Source organism: Alligator mississippiensis, chromosome 2 (genome assembly GCF_030867095.1).
Source record: "Alligator mississippiensis isolate rAllMis1 chromosome 2, rAllMis1, whole genome shotgun sequence".
Taxonomy (NCBI): Eukaryota; Metazoa; Chordata; order Crocodylia; family Alligatoridae; genus Alligator; species Alligator mississippiensis.
The window spans coordinates 232,086,859-232,105,002 of record NC_081825.1 but is presented as its reverse complement, the minus strand read 5'-3'; the positions used below and the strand labels follow the sequence as shown (position 1 = coordinate 232,105,002).

At 44.7% G+C, this 18,144-nt stretch overlaps 1 long non-coding RNA gene across 2 annotated transcripts in view; it reads right to left on the bottom strand.

Annotated features, from left to right (window-relative positions):
• LOC106739448 (uncharacterized) overlaps positions 1-6,266 on the bottom strand; it is a 75,747-nt gene extending 69,481 nt beyond the window's left edge. The window contains exons 1-4 of one of the 2 annotated variants that reach the window (XR_002086871.2): positions 6,021-6,266; positions 5,837-5,930; positions 4,990-5,066; positions 3,870-3,980 (exon numbers count right to left, since the gene is read on the bottom strand). This is a non-coding gene — a long non-coding RNA (uncharacterized LOC106739448). The remainder of the gene's footprint in view (positions 1-3,869; positions 3,981-4,989; positions 5,067-5,836; positions 5,931-6,020) is intronic. The other variant, XR_001372695.3, reaches the window with a different exon arrangement.
• Between the last annotated feature and the right edge of the window lie 11,878 nt (positions 6,267-18,144).

The window sequence follows — 18,144 nt, the reverse complement described above, 5'->3', positions numbered from 1 at the left end:
ATAACTTATCTCACATCTGGTTCCTGTGGGGTTCTTATAGATTGTTCTAAAGCATTGGTGCTGGCCTGTACTGGAGACAGGGTTGTGGATTAGATAGAACTCAGCTCTGATCCAGTATGGCAATTCTTGAGCTCTTAACTTTAATTAGCCCCTTTGTTGGCAGTCACAGCAAAGAGGCAAAGACAGAATAAGCCACAATGACTGAACACTGTTTCTATGCCTACCGGTGATTGCTGTTGGTCAGCATTGTGGTATGTTGGTGTGATAATCTGGGGAAAGTCTGGCTTACTACTGTGTTGCATCTGGTTTGTGGATAAACAGAAGACTCCAATATCCAGGATTGCCCCTCTGGCACCTTTTATTGGAATGACTTTTAAATCCATTACAGAAGCTCTTTACCCACCACAATCCCAGCCTCTCATTAATCATCCCAGTGTGCAGACTTAAGCTCCTCAGGGTAGTTTTGCTCCGAAGCTGGAGGAGTGTAGGCATTTGGCCTGTCCCTGCTTTTGGAACCTCACTGGAGGTCCAGCTGCCATTTCCCTAGGAGATACCATTAAAAAAGAAGAGGCTAAAGAAACATTCGTTGCCTTGGAGAAGCTTAACTAATGAAGAAGCATCCAAGAGATTTCTAAGTCTATACCACTGGGAAGGAAGTGAGGAAAATACTGAGATACTTTGTGAACTTTTCCTGGTCCTGAAATCTTTTTCCATTCTTTCTAGGTCAGATTTTCTGGTTAATACCAACCAGTGTGCAGGGGCAAAAAGCATCTTTATGAGTGTTGAAAACCCCACTTTGGAGAACTTCCAGCCTACTTATTGCTTCAGATGGGAGAAGCCTGGAAGACAGCCACATGCTTGCAACAGTCTAGACAAGTTTGGTTTCTTTTCAGTGTTAAAGAACAGAAGTCCTGTAATTCCCTTTTTTCCAGGGTCTCTTACTAGTGGCCAATGTAAACAATTTCCTCATTGCCCTAAAATTTGGAATAACTCCTAGGATGAAGCAATGACCTATTGAACCTCTGAAAAGAGCTAAAATTAGTCTCTGTTTGGTTAGATACCTTTATGTACTGTAGTTTGATCATTTCAGTTCAATTGCTAAAGTATGGAATGAACAACAGGCTTTGCAATGGGGAGTGGACTCCAGAGAGCTTTTGTGATAGTTGGCCTTTCTCATCGAGCATAGGTTTCAGATTTGAGTGGCTAAAGTTAAGCACCTACATCCATAAATAAACAACTGGCCTGCTTTTCAGAAGCAGCAAGCTCCCACAATTTCCACCAGCTTCATTTGGACCCTTGAGTATTCATTGCCTCTGATTACCCAGCCTTGATGCTTTGATTACTTTGATACTGATATCAGTTACTAAACTTCAGGCCCTTGAATTTGAAAGTATTGACCTTTAAATATGCCCAGGAGATGATAGTACCGTACTTAGCTTTTACTCCAGCTGAGAATTTGAATGTTCTATAAGCATTAATTAATTATACTGCATTTCTATGCTATACCTCTTTCATAATGTTGATTGCTATTTAAAACAGAGATTCTCTCCTGAACCCCGGCTTATTTCCAATGCTGCCAGCTCTTTCCCATCCTTGCACTAGCAACAGAGTTTGTTTTGTATGGAAGGAAATACTGAGACAGCCTCATGAAGATGAGATAAAAATAAATTCCCTTTAATTGGAAGGCTGCAGCTGTTTGGTCCCTCCCCTCCTTTTGTATTTGCTCTGTTCATCTCTGCTTCCTTCACCTTTCCTGGTGTCTGATCTCATCTCATTGCCTGGAGCCCCACTGCTCTAATTTTTTCAAGTCACTTTGCCCTTGGGTTCATCTCCTCTGTATTTTCTACCCTTCCTTCAATTTTGGTTTTGTCTGGATGTTGGATCATGGCTGGAATTACATCAGAGAAATGTTCAACAAAAAAAGAGATGAAGCAGCTGTGTATATGTACCCTTTGGCTGCAAGTGCTGTGGAGAAGATGTAAACCGTCCAAGTCTGGCGCCAGCCATGGAATACCGAATATGAAAATAGCTCACAAAAGGATAGGCAGGGGCTTTGGGTGTGATACCTTTTACTGGACCAGCTGCATAGTTGGGAGAGATTTAGACAAGTTTTGGGGCACTATGTAGACCTAAGGAAGTTGGTCCAATAAAGGGTATAACTCACAAAAATCCTTGCTTCTTGCATATTTCCTGGACCATCGCAGCTATAACATCATTCCAACACTATCACAAAAGGACAAACATTTAATTAATGAATGAACTAGCTCCCAAGTTGGCCTTCCTCCTCTTTGGCAGCCAGGTAGGAATATCCATGGCTGACATGATTCCTCAAACTCATGAAGAGATCCTGATAATTGAATAAGCTGTTATATGCATACAGGTCAATTATTTTAAAATAAACCAATTTGAATAAGCAGGTAAAGATAATTTACACTGAAGCTGAGCATAGCTCACTCAGATGAAGGTAAAGACTGGTTGTCTTTGAGATAGCTAAGTCCTTGCCTCCTAAGGGATTTCAACATAAAGAACGGTCCCTGAAAGTAAATCTAGAAGAGGATTGGGAGTTGACATAACACATAGTTGGGCTTCAAACCCTTTGGATTCATTTTAACCTAATTCCAAGTTGGCTCATTTCACCTCCTTAAATTCTCCTTGCAGTTTCAATTGCATGCTGTATTTTTTTTTCACTTCCCACTCCCAGCTTGTGCTGTGTTGGGGCGCAGTCTCAATCGGCTGCTACATTTTAGAAGAGGCTGCATGTCAGTGCTAGGTCAATTGACTCCCAGCAAAATGGAGCACAGAAAGAGGTTTGGGCACCTCTTGTCTGAAAGGTGCTACAGCAATATGAGCTGCTAATAATATTATCATATGGAGAATTCCTCAGGTACTTCTCGTTAAACTTAGTTTCCTGCCGCTCTCTCTGGCAAAGTTCCCTGTTTCCATAGTGATGGTTTATTACTTTAAATAGTTCTCACTCAAGAACAATATTGTGGTTCTTTCTGTGTTGTGTTTTAATTAAAAATAACCTTTCTTCCTCCAGTCCCTGGCATCCATCTCTGTTATCTCTTCTGAGGCCTTAGAGTTGACCTCTCTAATTAGGCTTTTTCTCCATCCAATGACTGGCCTTTGCTCCCTTCCTCTCTGTACATTATACTAGCTGAGGTCTTGATTTCACAAATTTGAGCTAGGTGGGCTAAAATGGACCATGCTGAGTTGTGTTCAGCAACCACAGTAATGGCCTATATTGCTACAGTTTGCTGTGGCATTTAAGGACAATGCATTAGAACAACAAAGGCCTTTTCCATTTTACATAACTATAGGTGAAGAGTGCTCATGCCCCCCTTGAATTTGGCTCCACCAGGAAAAGTGCTGGCACTTCTGCCGCTGCTGTGCCATTGGTGCACTCAGCGCCTGGCCACTGCGGGACACCCTGTACCACCCCCATTGGTGCCCCGCCAGGCTCGGGAGGCACCAGTTGCCCATGTACATAACAGTTGGGGATCAAAAGGGTCATAATCCTCAACCCTTTCCTGAAGGAGAGAATCCCCTGCCCTGTGATATGAATCTGATTGTTGTCTCTGTACTGACATCCAGAAGTTTGCTTCCTGTTGTCAGGTTAGTGGGCCAGTTTCTATGGCCCACACACTGATGTTTTTGGAACTAGTTTGATTCTAGAACATTTTGGAGAGTCTTACTGTTCAGTCATTGGGTCAACATGCTATGGTCTCCGGGAGTATAATAAGCATGATTATGGACACAGAACAACCTCATCCAAGGTATGAAGGCATCTAAATATCTTTGAGAATCTGGGACATAGTGATGTTCACACAACTTCCAGTCTATGCTATCAGTAAGCCACCATGACTTACAGATGACTCAAGGCAGAAGCAGATATAGGAGCTCCAAATCCAACTGTTGGCATTAAAGTGAAGTCTTGCACTTCTATGCTGTGGAAGTGGAGAGAGCTGTCATTTTCTTGGCTGTAATAACAAAAAATTGCAGGATTTCAGCCTTTAGAAATGCAAACATTTGCATAATTTGTGAGTGGCTTTGGGATGAAAGGCACCATAAACTGAGATATGCAAGATGCAGCCGCTCCAGTATTAGACTATTCTGATTTAATATGCTGAGATAGCTATCATAGTTAACTAGTTTCTGGGTAGTTCAAGGAAGACTAGAAAGGGCTATGAAAAAGGTAAGTGATGCCTCAAGCTGAACCAGAGCTTTATTTGCTTTCTTTTTGGGGGGAGAGGAGGGTCAAATGTTCACACATGGTTTAGAAGGACCATGTTTGTGTCTTCTTGACTTGCACAAGGAAACCATGCATAAGGGATAAGTGTAGTGCTGGAGATTTTACTCTGCTCATATAATAGGCTCCTGTTTTATGGGTGTTGACACTGATTTTTTAGCACTCTTTGAAGAATAGTTTGGAGTGGGATGCAGAGACAAGGGCTCTTTGGTAAGACACAGTGCTAATCAAAGGACAAAATATAACTAAGCCTTTTTTTTCTTACATCATTCCACCCCTGCTTTCCCTTTCTTCCTCCTCCCCCTGAATAACGAGTCTGGGTCTGAAAGGGCCTATTCCCAGGCTCAGCTGGTGAGCTACTACATACAGTAGAGATACATGAAAGCCCCAAGTGGTCATTAATCCATTCTGCTCTAATGGAGGATTCATCCACATGGTATATGAGCAATAACCATCCATCAGCCCAGCCTTCTCTGTGGTACCACAACACAAAGAATTGTCATGGCCCAACTTCTGCCAATGAGAAGATGATCCAGAAAATATGGAGAAAACTCATGGACAACTGACATGTTTTCTCTGCTGAATGTAATCTCAGCAACCTCTGCACCAATTTGAATACAGTAATACCAAGTTTGTGTGGACTGGGATCAGTGTTATGGATCTCTCTGCAGAGTGGAACCCGTTGGTCCTAAAAGGAAGATGCAATAAGAAAAGTAAAATAAAAAGGTGGTTTTGCTAACCTTTTTTGTAGAAGGAAGTGGTAGACTGGAACTTAGAAGTCTGCTTCAGGGGACCTCTGAAGGTGTCACTCTTGGACCTTTGCAGACAAGATTACATATAATGAAAACTTTTGCTTGTGATAAATAGACAACTCATAGATAAAGAGAATGTGATACACATTTGGCAAAAGGAGACTAGGCTAATCTGCAGTAGATCCTTGATTGTTGGAAATAAAATGCTAAATAAGCAACCAAACACGAGAACCCCTTCCCCTCTTGATTTCAAGGCAGGTATTTTTCTGTGGGTAGACAGAGGATTTATTTTCTGACCTCTAAACAAGGATAGGAGGGAGGAACTTTTAACAATGCACAGTTACCAGAAGCTTGAATTCAGCCATGCTTCACAGCCCATGTATTTTACAGTATTCATTTTATTACATAAACAGCAATATATAAGCAACATATTTAACCGGGGAAGCAGAATCTGAACAGGAAGTCTGGCCTGCGACCAGCCTGGCTCTCTCACTGTTGTTGTTGGACACTTATTTCTTGACTTTGGATGATTTAATTGCACAATTTTAATATTTGCATCAAGGGGAAGGAGCAACATTTAGTTGCCTTGGTTCATTTTAAACACTTGTGCTTAGTTATTGTAAATTGTTACTCTAATATAGTAAAAAGAACATTTATACTGTGATTTAGGTGCTCTTTGATGAGCTATAAAAATACAGTTATACAGACAGACTACTTCAGGGGAACACATCTCCAGTCAATTAGTAACAGAAATCAGAACCACATCATATTTAAATAGATCCACTGGAGTTCAGTGGAGTTCGCTGAATAGGTGTGGGTAAAAATGAACTCCTACCTTTAGCTTCTGTTCTTTCAGCAACACATTTTGCAAGGCTGGATTGAAACCAGGACAGCACTGAATTGGTTGGATGCTGTGATCAGTATCATAGCTTTGCAATAGAAAAAAAGAGATATTTTTAAACAAGTTCAGTCATTTAGGGTCACACACAAAAACAATTCTAGAAGCAATAATAAGTTACCGTGATGAGTTTGAATGATACTTGCTAGAGATACATTTTCAGCTCAAAACTAAGAAGCCTTTTAACAAGTGATTGCAGTTCTCTTTGTATAGGCAAGCAGACTGATCCTCATAAAGGGGGAAAGCTCTTGTGTTCTGTTTCTTGAAGACTGTAATGTTGACATAGCAGGGATTGCTTCATACGAGCCTCTAATCTATCTGTAAGGTTCATGATAAAGCTGAAGCATGTCATGTGATATGGGAAGAATGTCTTTATCTAAAGGAAGTGAGAGATGTACAAGAAGTATAATGCAGCAGCTGAATTGTGGGGAGGAGGCAGTCTAAGCAGTCCAGACTGTTTTGCAATATGTTTGTTGCTTGTCCGTAGTTTTGTTGTTTGTTTTTTCTATAATTATATTGATATTAGTACAACATGCATTAAAAAAAACCACAAGTGAATTAAAGCTTAACATTTGTAGAATGTGGGACAACACAGCAAAAATTCCTAGGAGATGCTGAAATCATGATGTTCCTGATTTTAATAACACCCACAGTTTTGACCTGCCTTTGACATTTGATTGATTTTGGAAAAGATTTTGATGCTCGTGTGTCAATTAGTTATTTGTAGTTTCTCTCAGGCAAATGTTCCTGAGAGCAAGAGCCCCTATGCCTATTGAAATAAGGAGAGTGTGCTCTGTGATGTCAAAAGGACTTCAAACATCTCTTAGCAGACACCCACAAAGTGTGCTGAGAAGTGATTTTGCCAAGCACTTACAACCTTATTTTAAGATAATATCTTTCCCCAGCAGCCAAGAGGAGATACCAGTCCTTGGAATAAAATATTTCTAAGCCAACTTTTAAATACCACCTGTTTCTCCTGCAGCCCATTTGTTTCCAAAGTATAGCTAGAAACCTTTTGTACAAATGGGAAGATGATATTTTGTCCATCCCTTCATAGCACTTCCTTCATTCATTTCCAAAACATCGCCTTCAAGCAACCATGGGCAATTCCACCTCCCTCAGGGAATTTTTTAGAATAATCTCAACATGTGAAAATCCAGTGAATCTTCATGAGGTGTCTTCTCTTCTCCCTTACCAGGGTGAGGATGTTATCAGACTTCTTCCCTTTCTCACTGCTGGTGGATTTTCCCTTCTCTCTCCTGGGAAGGGAGATTTTCACTGTAGTGGCCCATTTCTCTCCTGGAGTTTGCCCCCATTTTTGTTTGTTACTGAAATCTGCCAGTTTCTATCCCTCAGTTCACTTTCTATATTTCTCTTCGTCTCCAACTCCTTTCTGATTCCCAGCATTAATCCCTTTCTATCTCCTTATTTTCACCCACCCCTATTTGTGCTTGTCCTCTCCCACAGTAGCATGGAGAGGGGAAGACAGGGCAGTCCAGTTGTTGATGCATGTTTTGTAGGTGTATGCGAAACTGGCTGTATTCGATTCAGATTCAGCCTGAATCAGGGACAGTGATTTGATTTGTTGATTCAGATCACTGTCCCTGATTCGATTCAGCCAAATCTGAACCTGAGGAGTCAATGCTGATTTGGAGAATCAGCGATTTGGACATAGACACAGCTTTAAAAGTTTTTTCTACATACCTTAAGGTAGCAGACACAGCTGGTGAGTGCCGCAATGCTGGGGTGCATGGAGCGTCCCACAGGGTGGGAGCCCTCCACATGCTTGGCAGTGAACCTAGAAGTGGACTGGAAGTAGTTCCAGTCCACTTCCAGGTCTGCCAGGGAGTATGCTGGCCCCCTTCCCTCCCCCTGTGCCTCCCCAGCTCAGCAATCAGGTATGGGGGGACCCCGGGTGCCCCCCAGATCTAGGAGACATCAGTCACCTAGCCGGGGAGGCGTGGGGGAACCCCTCTCCCCCCCCCACCGCATGCTTCCCAGGAGACCTGGAAGTAGAATGGAAGTGCTTCTGGTCCACTTCCGGGTTGGCTGCCGAGCACACTGGGGAGCCCCCCATGCTTCTGTGGGGCACTCCATGTGCCCTAGCACTGCAGCATTCATGAGCCCCTGCTACCTAGAGGTATGTAGAAAAATAATTTAAAGCTGTGTCTGTGTCCGAATCCTTCTGAATCTCTCTGAATTGATTTGGAGGGTTCTGATTTGATTTGGAGAGATTAAAGTGTCCTCTGATTCGATGGAGATTCGGCCACTGAGTTGGACCTAATCTCCACCTAATCAAATCGGGGACCGAAGCTTCACACAGCTCTAATGTTTTGCTCCTGTAAAGAGGGAGCAAGAACCTACCAGAATTCTCCCCATTTCAGCAGCAATGAGCAACGCAGTAAGCAGGCATAACTGTCAGAGAGTCTATCCAACTCATGGCGAAGCCAGTATAACACAGAAGTTGTGCAGTGCCACAGCCAGGAACAGCCCTCCAGGCTCTACACTTTAGCTCCTGGTCTCATAACAATATGAGCAGTGGTGGCAGCCTTAAGGTTTTGCAAGTTATGAGTCAGAGCCCAAGACATTATGAGATTTTAAAATTATATATAGATCTAGATATAAAATCTTTGTCTGTTGCTTTTTATTTGCCTTGGTTTCTAGGTGTCATCAGGCCATGTTTTAGAGCCTTTCTTCATTCATGAAGACAAGAAATTGTTTTGTTAGATAAAATAAAAATACCCTCACCCAATTTACTGAGGAGTGAGGACTTTATGGAGAACACTACAAGATTCACAATGATATCACAAATATTGGCAAGAGCATCCTACTCCCTTCTCCTCCTACTCGGCTTTCCAGAACCCCCTCCCCACCACCACCACCATTACCTGTCTCAGCCTTTCCATTGGTGTCTGAGAACAACTGAAACTCTTGCTTTATTCTCCGCAGCCTCTCACAGCCAAATTATTACTAGTACTTGACTTCTTTTCTTGGTGGGGATGGTAGATGCCAGTCAGAGGTTAAAAACTCAGGGAAGCCTTTATCAAAACAAGAAATTTGCCTGATATGAACTATAATATTGCCAGAAATCCTTAGCGAAGCAGGCTTAGATGTGATCCCTTTTTGGCTGAGTAATCTCCATAGAAACCTTGGTACTACAGGAAATGCTGTCAGTGGTTAGTTCAGTACTGAGGAGTTCTTCCCTCTACATTAATGCTAAGCTATGCTGCAGCAGGGTGCCTGTGCAGGACTCTGTGATTCTAGACAGGCTATCTTTCAGGTGAGGCACATGAAACAAATGTCCTGGCTACTTGTAGCCCATGAAGATCCTGTGCCACATTTTAAATCATCGGATCACAGCCAAATTCAGCCTCACAGAATAACTTTCTGCCTTTCTGGGGGTAGAATTATTCAGTTTCTTCCCTAAGCCTGTTCTGAAGCATTGCTTTGCCTTGCTGAATAGCTCCTAGAGGCAACTGAACTTTAATGATAGTTGCTACATTGGCAGTAAGAGGTTTTGGTCTCTGAGCTTGGGATGTCTCCCAACAGGTATGTCAATACTGTCCCCTCTGGACTCCTGAGAGTGCTGCTGAGCAGAGGCATAACTGCCAGGATCTATGCTGTGCTGGCTTTGGTACATGAACTGTGGGAGTGGGCGGGCTTGTGTGCTTCTTGGTCGCACCTAAGGGAGTGCTACTACTGTGGCACAGATGCACCTCAAAGCCCACAACTCCCAATCCAATGGGAATCTATGGGCACTTGTACATGTGATGGGGACTTAATCCCCAAGGTTTTATTCTGTGCCCCCTAAATTGAAACAGTGGGGCACAGAATAAAACCCTGAAGACTAAATCATTTCAATTTTTCCATCATGTTATGGTGAGGGGCCTGATCCTTTTTTTTGGTCAGAGTCTGAGCCTGCACACAGCCAGGGGGCAAGCTGCCAGCAGCCCAAGCAGCCCCTGAGCTGCAGGGGGCCCCAGTCCTTCCCTCTACAGTGGCGGCACCTCCCGGGGTCACGTGGGCAGGCTGCTAGGTGACCAGGTGCTGCCCCAGCTCAGAGGCAGCACCCAGCCAGATCCAACTGGGGAGGAGTCATGCCTCTGAGTAGGGAGGGGAAGGGAAGGAAATTCTTACCTTTAAAAAGTCCTCTATTGCTGTTACCTTGGCAATATCTGACTGCCAGGGGGTGGGGTGGGTGGTGGGGGGGAGGGGTAGATCCTGGGGTGCCCTTTACTTTAAAAAAGTGATCTTCACCATAAAAAGGTTGGAGACCACTAAATTAGAACGAAACTTCAGCAAGTTTGTAGATGGCATCAAGTTGGATGGAGGAGTATTTATGCTGGAGGGTAGGGCTAGGATTCAGAGTGATTGCAGAACAGGACCTGGGGGTTACAGAGAACAATAAGCTGAATATGAGCCAACACTGTGCTTCTACTGACTGGCATCTTTTGCTGTGGCTACGTTCTGTCCCACAGGAGACCTATCTGCAATGCTATGTGCAGGACTGCCTTCACCTAGTGAGTGTGCAAGGTGATGTGGGATCTTTTAAAGTGCCAGGAACTATAGAAGTATGAACTGCAACTGCTAGATCCTGGTTTACTAAACACCAGTTCAACTGGAGTTTTTAAGACATTGGATTCCATAGGACTAACTAAATGGGGTTGTGGGTGTCTCCTTGTGCCTCAGTGGCTTCCAGAGCAAGTGGCTTGTCCTGGTGTAGCTGAGGGCAACATTTGGGCTTGTAAATGCAACTTATTTAATGGTCACTTTGTTTTGCTACAGGAGGAAAAATACAAGTCTCTGTTGCTTTTCCCTGAGCTGGAGTGGACACTGCATCACTGGCAAGGTTACAATATAGTGAAACCAGCCTCCAGTCACTGAAGTCAGCAGATAGGAGTCTAAAGCACTTGTTTGCTGAGCAAGAAAACATCACTTGAACCTTTGTTTTTCTGCCCATAAATGCACTTCAAAGGGCTAAAAGGCTTTTTTTTTTCTTTGCTTACAATAAAAAAAAAATTGCTGCACACTTTAACAGAAATTAAACATAAATAGGAGCAGGGACATACTTTAATATTTTTCTTTCTTTTTTTAAATGCAGGGCTTGTTTCTCTAGAAAACCCAGCCATAGTTCATAAAAGACCTAAGCTTTCCCCCTCTGTGCTTTGACCCAGTGGATCACCCAATCTGTATAAATCAGGTGGTTCCCACTGCTTGTCAGCCCATGCAGCACTGCTCTCTTTGACTGCAGTGTTCAGCCATACAGGCTAATACCCCTCTCCCTCCATTTCCTCCGGGAAGAGGAAAAGAGACGGGGGGGTGCATAGCAATTTAGTAAAAGGGAGACCCGACTGTGTCAGTAACACAAAGAGAAGGACATACACTTCCTCCTTTTGCTGAGGGAGCCCTGGGGGAAGGGACCTGACCCCCCTTCCCCTTTCTGGCATTCCTTTACCAACTCATCTGAAAGCACAAACCCATCATGGGAAAGAGGCTGTCCAGCCTTGCTCTTCTGCATGGTGCTCAATCCCAGGCTTCACTCTAAGATCTCTTAGAAAAGAAGGAGCAGTACAAATGCAAGTGTTATTCCTCTCCTCTGCTCAGGCCCGTCTTCAAAGGCCACTTGAAAGCAAAGCAGTTGCAGCAACTGAGGTGTTTTGATTTAAAATCTGGAGGATGGAGATGAGCTTCTCTCCCTTTACAGAATCAGTCCTTTTGCCATTGACCTGTGGTTTTTTAAGGAACTGCATCTCTCTCTTTTCTCATGCTTTGGCCTAGGACTGAGAACAAAGATTTGGTGGATGGTATTGCCAACCCCATCATGTCAAAAATCATGAAACAAACTTAAAAATCAAGAGATTTGGAATGTAGATCATGAGATGCTATTTTTAAAAGTGTGTGTGTCGGGCATTATTTGTGAAGGTGTGGGGGGCTTTGGGTGTGGGGGGGGTTGGAGCTGGGGAGGGGGGATCCCCACATACCCTGGCAGTATGCAGGATAGTGTGGGTCAGAAGTGAGGGGCAGGAACAGGGCTGGGGGGGGGGCAGCTGTGGCTTGGGAGTGAGGGACACACACACACACACACACACACACACACCCACCCACCCACCCCCTGCCCATGGCTCTGTTGCATAACTCGCCCTGGCCCCGGGGCCCCATTCACTCGAGCCCCTGCCCCATTCCCTCCCCTTGATCTGCCCCCCTCTTCCTTCTACCCCTGCCCCTTCCCCTTCATTGAATTACCAGGTTGGTGCTCTCTACATGTGCCAGAAGAAAAAATCCTAAGATTTGATGTCTCTATCAGGAGATCATGAATGAGAGTTAATTTGACTGGGAAATCAGGAGTCTCATGATTTTTGACATGATGGGGTTGGCATTACTGGGTGGAAATGAGTGGGAATGGCTTCTGGGTAGGTCTTTTACATGACCACCCTAGATTCTGTGTGGGCTCCCTGACACATGTGGAATGGGGTGATCTTACAAATAAACGTGAAATTATGAAAATGAAAAATGTAACTGGATAGATCAAATAAGCAGGCAGCAGAGAGGCTGTTGATACAATTCCAGTGGGAGTTGAAGGTGCTTGTGTTATGTCTTTAATATGAGGAGTAATCAAGAGCTGGCCAGACCTCCCTGCTGTTAGAGTCAGCAGTTGTTTGGCTATTGATTCAGCAGGCATTGGATTGGGCCTAGATTCTCTTCTTTAAATTGTTCTGTTTTAATTACCATTATTATTGGTTTTTCCCTGTGAAGGTTTTCATTAGAGTTGAACGCAAAGGCAATGATGCAAATAGATATCACTCTGAGTGCCCAAGGGATTGAATGCTACTGAGCTGCAGAATGTTCTCACAGCCGAGCACTGAGCAGGGAGTTTTACGCCTCTGCCACAGCCTCTTTGCACAAGCTAAGCCAAAAGGACTTGCACGAACAAATGGGCAGTATCAGAACTGCTTAGAGGGGGCACAAGGATAGCAGCTACTGCTGCCCCTGTCGTTGCCACCACTGCCATGTTTTCTGAGGAGCAACAGAATGGCACAATGCTGGCTCTGACAACTCAGAGTGGCCGGTGCATAGGGTTGCCAACCTTGACTGAAGCTATTCGGGGGGGGGGGATGTCTTAAAATACCCTATTAAAATCTCCCGGATTGTTTTCAATAGTCACTGAAAGATAGATGCTAATGCTGGCAGACTCCCGGCCAATTCAGGAGGGTTGGCAACCCACCCGGTGAAACTGCTCCTTTCCCCAGCGTGGATGCAGGGTAAGCAAGGGAATGACTAAGGAAGATTCACACTCACAATATGACCCATAATGGCCATTGCAAAAGGACTGCAAGTTATGGCAGCCCTAAGGACAAACCCCATCTATACTGGGCCCATACTGGTTCCCAGCAGACCCTAAATAGTGGAGGTATAGTTTACCTCCCCTCTGTGATGGCGTGGGGATGGGTTTGCTGTTTTCCTTTCTCCACACTCTGTAAAAGACCCATGCAAATATGTCTGGAAAACTGACTTGGTCGGGGAAACTGAAACTGATTAAACACACAGCCCTGCCAAATGCACAACATAAACAGACTGAAAAATCTAGAAAATGTGGAATTTTTATGCTCTAATGTTTTTTATAATGCTCTCAAGTGTTACAATGAACAGCAACAGATAAAATATACAGACAGACATGTGATTGTCCCAGTCTAGTGTGGTGGGTTTTTTTTAGTTAAGTAGTGTCTCACTGAGACTACTTTTCTTGTTGTTTTAAGAGAAGGAAGCTAGGAGGATTTTTGTCTATGCTTCAATGTGACCCATGCAGAGTGCCCCTGTGGCTTTGTGGTCCCTGCCCAAGCCCCTGGTCAGAAGGAATGTGCATTATGATGTCACAAAGGGAGGGGGAGATTCACTAGATTATACTAATCATTAGCAGATGCCTTTTGAGCAAGCTGATATCTCAGTTGCCCACAGCTTTTTGAATTCCCCCTCAAATCAAGCAAAGGTGCTCCTCTGCATTCAATATGAAGTATGCCCACAGCAAGTTTTAAAATGAACCTTGTCTACAACTATTAAAAAAGCAGCTAGAATACTATGCTTTTAAGTGAGCTGTGTGCTTTTTTTGCACAGTAAGCCATAACTCAAGAACTGAGACTGAAAAAATTTAGCTCAGACTTTCACAAAACCCCTTCATCTTCAAATAGAGACAGCATGGAAGAAATTAATCCCAAAAGTGAACATTTCAAAAGTTATGAACATAGGAAAACTGGGGTGTTAGGATGAAAACTGTTTCACAACTTTAACTGCAGCATCCTCTGAGAATGAAAGAATAAAAAGCAGACTGAGAAGGTACTTTAAGGCTGTGATTTAACCATTCCCAAAGAGAGCTCCTGAGCCAGCTGTACACAATATTTGAAGTAAAGGGTATTAGAAGGCAGTTTTCAAACTGATATTTGCATATAAAATCTCATCGGATTTGAGTAAAAACAGAATACTCATGGTAATGTTATTTATTTATTTATTTATTAAGAAGACTGACTACTTGCAGAACTTAATGAAACACATGGACTGATTAAAATGTGCTTTCTGAGATGTAGGTGGAGGCATACTGATGGGAAAATGAACCCTCATTCTCTGAAAGCAAATTATTGATTTCTGACTTTGTCCCTGCGGTGGTCTCATGCATTATGGAATACAGGTGTGTGTGTGTTAGGCAACTTGAGGCAGGTAAGCTTCTTCGAGTAGATGTGATATATTCATAGATTCATAGATGCTAGGGTCGGAAGGGACCTCAATAGATCATCGAGTCTGACCCCCTGCATAGGCAGGAAAGAGTGCTGGGTCTAGATGACCCCAGCTAGATGCTTATCTAACCTCCTCTTGAAGACCCCCAGGGTAGGGGAGAGCAACACCTCCCTTGGGAGCCCGTTCCAGACCTTGGCCACTTGAACTGTGAAGAAGTTCTTCCTAATGTCTAGTCTAAATCTGCTCTCTGCTAGCTTATGGCCATTATTTCTTGTAACCCCCAGGGGTGCCTTGGTGAGTAAAACCTCACCAATTCCCTTCTGTGCCCCCATGGTGAACTTATAGGCAGCCACAAGGTCACCTCTCAACCTTCTCTTGCAGAGGCTGAAGAGGTCCAGGTGCCCTAGTCTCTCCTCATAGGGCTTGGCCTGCAAGCCCTTAACCATACTAGTGGCCCTTCTCTGGACCCTCTCCAGGTTATCCACATCCCTCTTGAAGTGCGGTGCCCAAAATTGCACGCAGTATTCCAACTGCGGTCTGACCAGTGCCTGATATTTTATTAGACCAACTGAGTAGTTGGAAAAAAGTTCTTAGCAAGCTTACGGGCACAGTTGCCCTTCGTCAGGCATAGGGAGTCTGCTGGTTTGGGACTTGAAGGAATGAGAGAAGCTAAAAGTGTGGAAGGATGTCAGTGAAAATATAAATTAGGCAGAGATGAGCAAGACAAAAGGAAAAGCAGGGAGGGGAGGGGAAAGAGAGCAGGGGGAGGAAAAAGTAAGAGGGAGACAACAGAGATAAAATATAAGGTGAAAAAGAGGCAGTCTGTGAAAAAGGGAATAGTTGGAGATCAGGAAAGCAGGAATGGGAGAAGCTAAGTGTGTGACAGGATGTTAGTGAAAATATAAGAGGGTAGAAGTAGGAAAACAAAAGTTATAAAGGAGGGGGAAGACAACAGGGGACAGAAAAGGGCCAAAGGGAAAACACTACAGAGGTAATGATACAAGGTAAAAAATAGGCTAGCAATAAAAAGGAAATGGTAAGGAACCAGGAAGAAAAAGGGCAAAGAAGAGGGGGAAAGGATGAAAGAAAAGATGGAGGGAAAAAGAGGAATGTAAGAAGTCAGGTCAGGTAGGTACCATGTGAATCAGATGTCAGACAGGTTGTAATGTGTCTCTTGTTAGTACCAGAATTCATTGTAATTCTAAGTAAAGTAATTCTAAGTGCACCTTTGTGCCTGCTACTTTAAGGGCTGGAGCAGGCAGCTGACAGGTCCCTGATTAAGGCGCCCATTTTCAAACAAAGGCCAGCCATGCAGAGAGAGCAGTAGGGCTATGCGAAAATTTGGTCACTGATTCAATTTGGTGGAAATTCAGCCCAATTCGGTGGACAAATCTCCAAATCGAATCAGGAGACCCTTTAATCTCTCTGAATCAAATTGGAACCCTCCAAATTAATTCAGAGAGATTTAGAGAGTTTCAATGATTCGGACATAGACACAGCTTTAAATGTTTTTTCTACATATTTCTAGGTGCCAGGTGGTTCGTGAATGCTGAGATGGTGGGGTAGATGGAGCATCCCACGGGAGTGTGGGGGGTCCTCAGCACACTTGGCAGTGAACCCAGAAATGGACCAGAAGCACTTCCGGTCCACTTCTGGGTCTGCCACCGAGCACACGGCAGGGGCGGCCGCACTTCTGTGGGACACTCCATCCACCCCACCATTTCAGCATTTACGAGCCACGCCTGGTACCTCGAGGTATGTAGAAAAAACGTTTAAGGCTGTGTCTATGGCCACTGATTCTCTGAATCAGCATCGAGTCTTCAGATTCGGATTCAGCTGAATCAAATCGGGACAGTGATCCAACTCAACAAATTGAATCGCTGTCCCCCAAATCAGGCTGAATCTGAATCCGAATTGAATACGGCCCATTTTGCACACCCCTAGACAGCAATCAGCTGCTTGTAGCCGAGGGAGCAGCACCATCAAGCTCCCCTGCAGTGTGAAACATTCTGGAGGTAAGGGCAGGAGCTATGGGGGATGGCTTGGAGGCACCTGGTCCTGGGCATAACCTAAAACTGCACCCTGCCAGGGAAGGAAGGCCTGGTGGGACTGCCAGTGGTGTGGCAACCCCATTCAAATACCAGAACTGCTCACCTCCTCTGTGAAAGGTGGGTCGGGGCCCCTTAATAACCCCAGTCCCCACAATACTTTGGGTAAGGGGGCCAGGCATTACAGCCACCTGAGTCCCAGGGGGTGTAAAACCCCAGGAAAGGATTGGGACCAGGCATGGCTGCAGCCACCTGAACCTGCAGGGTGAAAGACCTCAGAGGCCCCATGGAGGGGATAGTTATGTAGGCCCAGAAAGGGGGCAGTCATGGAGCCCTAGAGGGAGGGCATTAGTGAAGGTCCTAACAGGGGTTGAGTAGTGCTGCAGGTCAGTCTGAAGGGCAGCCCAACAGGGTGTGCTGAGTAGGGCTGTGGGATAGCCAAAAGGGCAGCACATGGGCCAGCCCCCATAAGGTCAAGTTGTGGTGTGTGAGGGTCTAGGTCAGGGTTAGCCCTCCGTTCAGTGAATTGGCTGGCCGCTAACCAGGTGAGGGTTATGAGAGAGGCCCAAGAGACTGCATGTCGCCAGCCAAGGCATGACTTGGATAAGCCTGATGGCCTACAGGGCCGCTGAAGGGATCAGGGCAGAGTGAAGGGGGCACAGTATCGTGCAGCAAGCGAGAGACCCTGTGAGAGAGGATGAAGTGAAAGAGGCCCCAGTCAGAGGGGGGCAGTATGAGTGTGCGAGTCCATCAGAACTGATAAAGGACTAAGTTGGCCAGGCTTTAGGCCAGGATCATAGTGACATACTGGATGCTGTCTAAGAGGCACGGGCCACAGTGTAGAGATCGTATGGAGCCATGGATAGCACCCCCCTGGCATCGGGGCATAAAATGGACAGCCTCCTGCATTTACCACCAGTTCATTGTTACAGCAAAGTCATGGCAAGTGAGATTGGGTGGACTGCCTCATAGACAGGTGGACAGGCTGACTTGAGACTTGGCCCCGAGCTTGCCCCATGTCACACAACAAATGTCCATATTGAGTCCATGGTTTTTAGTATCCAGTAGGTTGATGAAGTGAAGTTTATAGGTTCATCTATGAAAGGTGTGTTGTAAGTTCTCTTTGAGGATTAGAACTGAGAGATCAGAGAGGGAGTGATTGTCCTGTGAGAAGTGTGCTCCCACAGATAGTTGGGTATTTTTGTCTTTGACAGATTTCCAGTGTGCGTTCATTCTGGTATGCAGTTGTTGTTTGGTTTCTCCTACATATTTTCCACCATGGCATTTGGTGCACTGGATGAGATGTATTACATTTTTGGAGGTGAGGGTGTAGGATCCAGGAATGGTGATGGTTCTGTTGTGGGGTGTAGTTATTGTGAGGGTGGTGGGGATACGTTGGCAGGTTTTGCATTTCTTGTCCTGGCATGGTCTGGATCCATTGGGTGTAGTTTGGGTCATAGGGAGTTTGCTTCC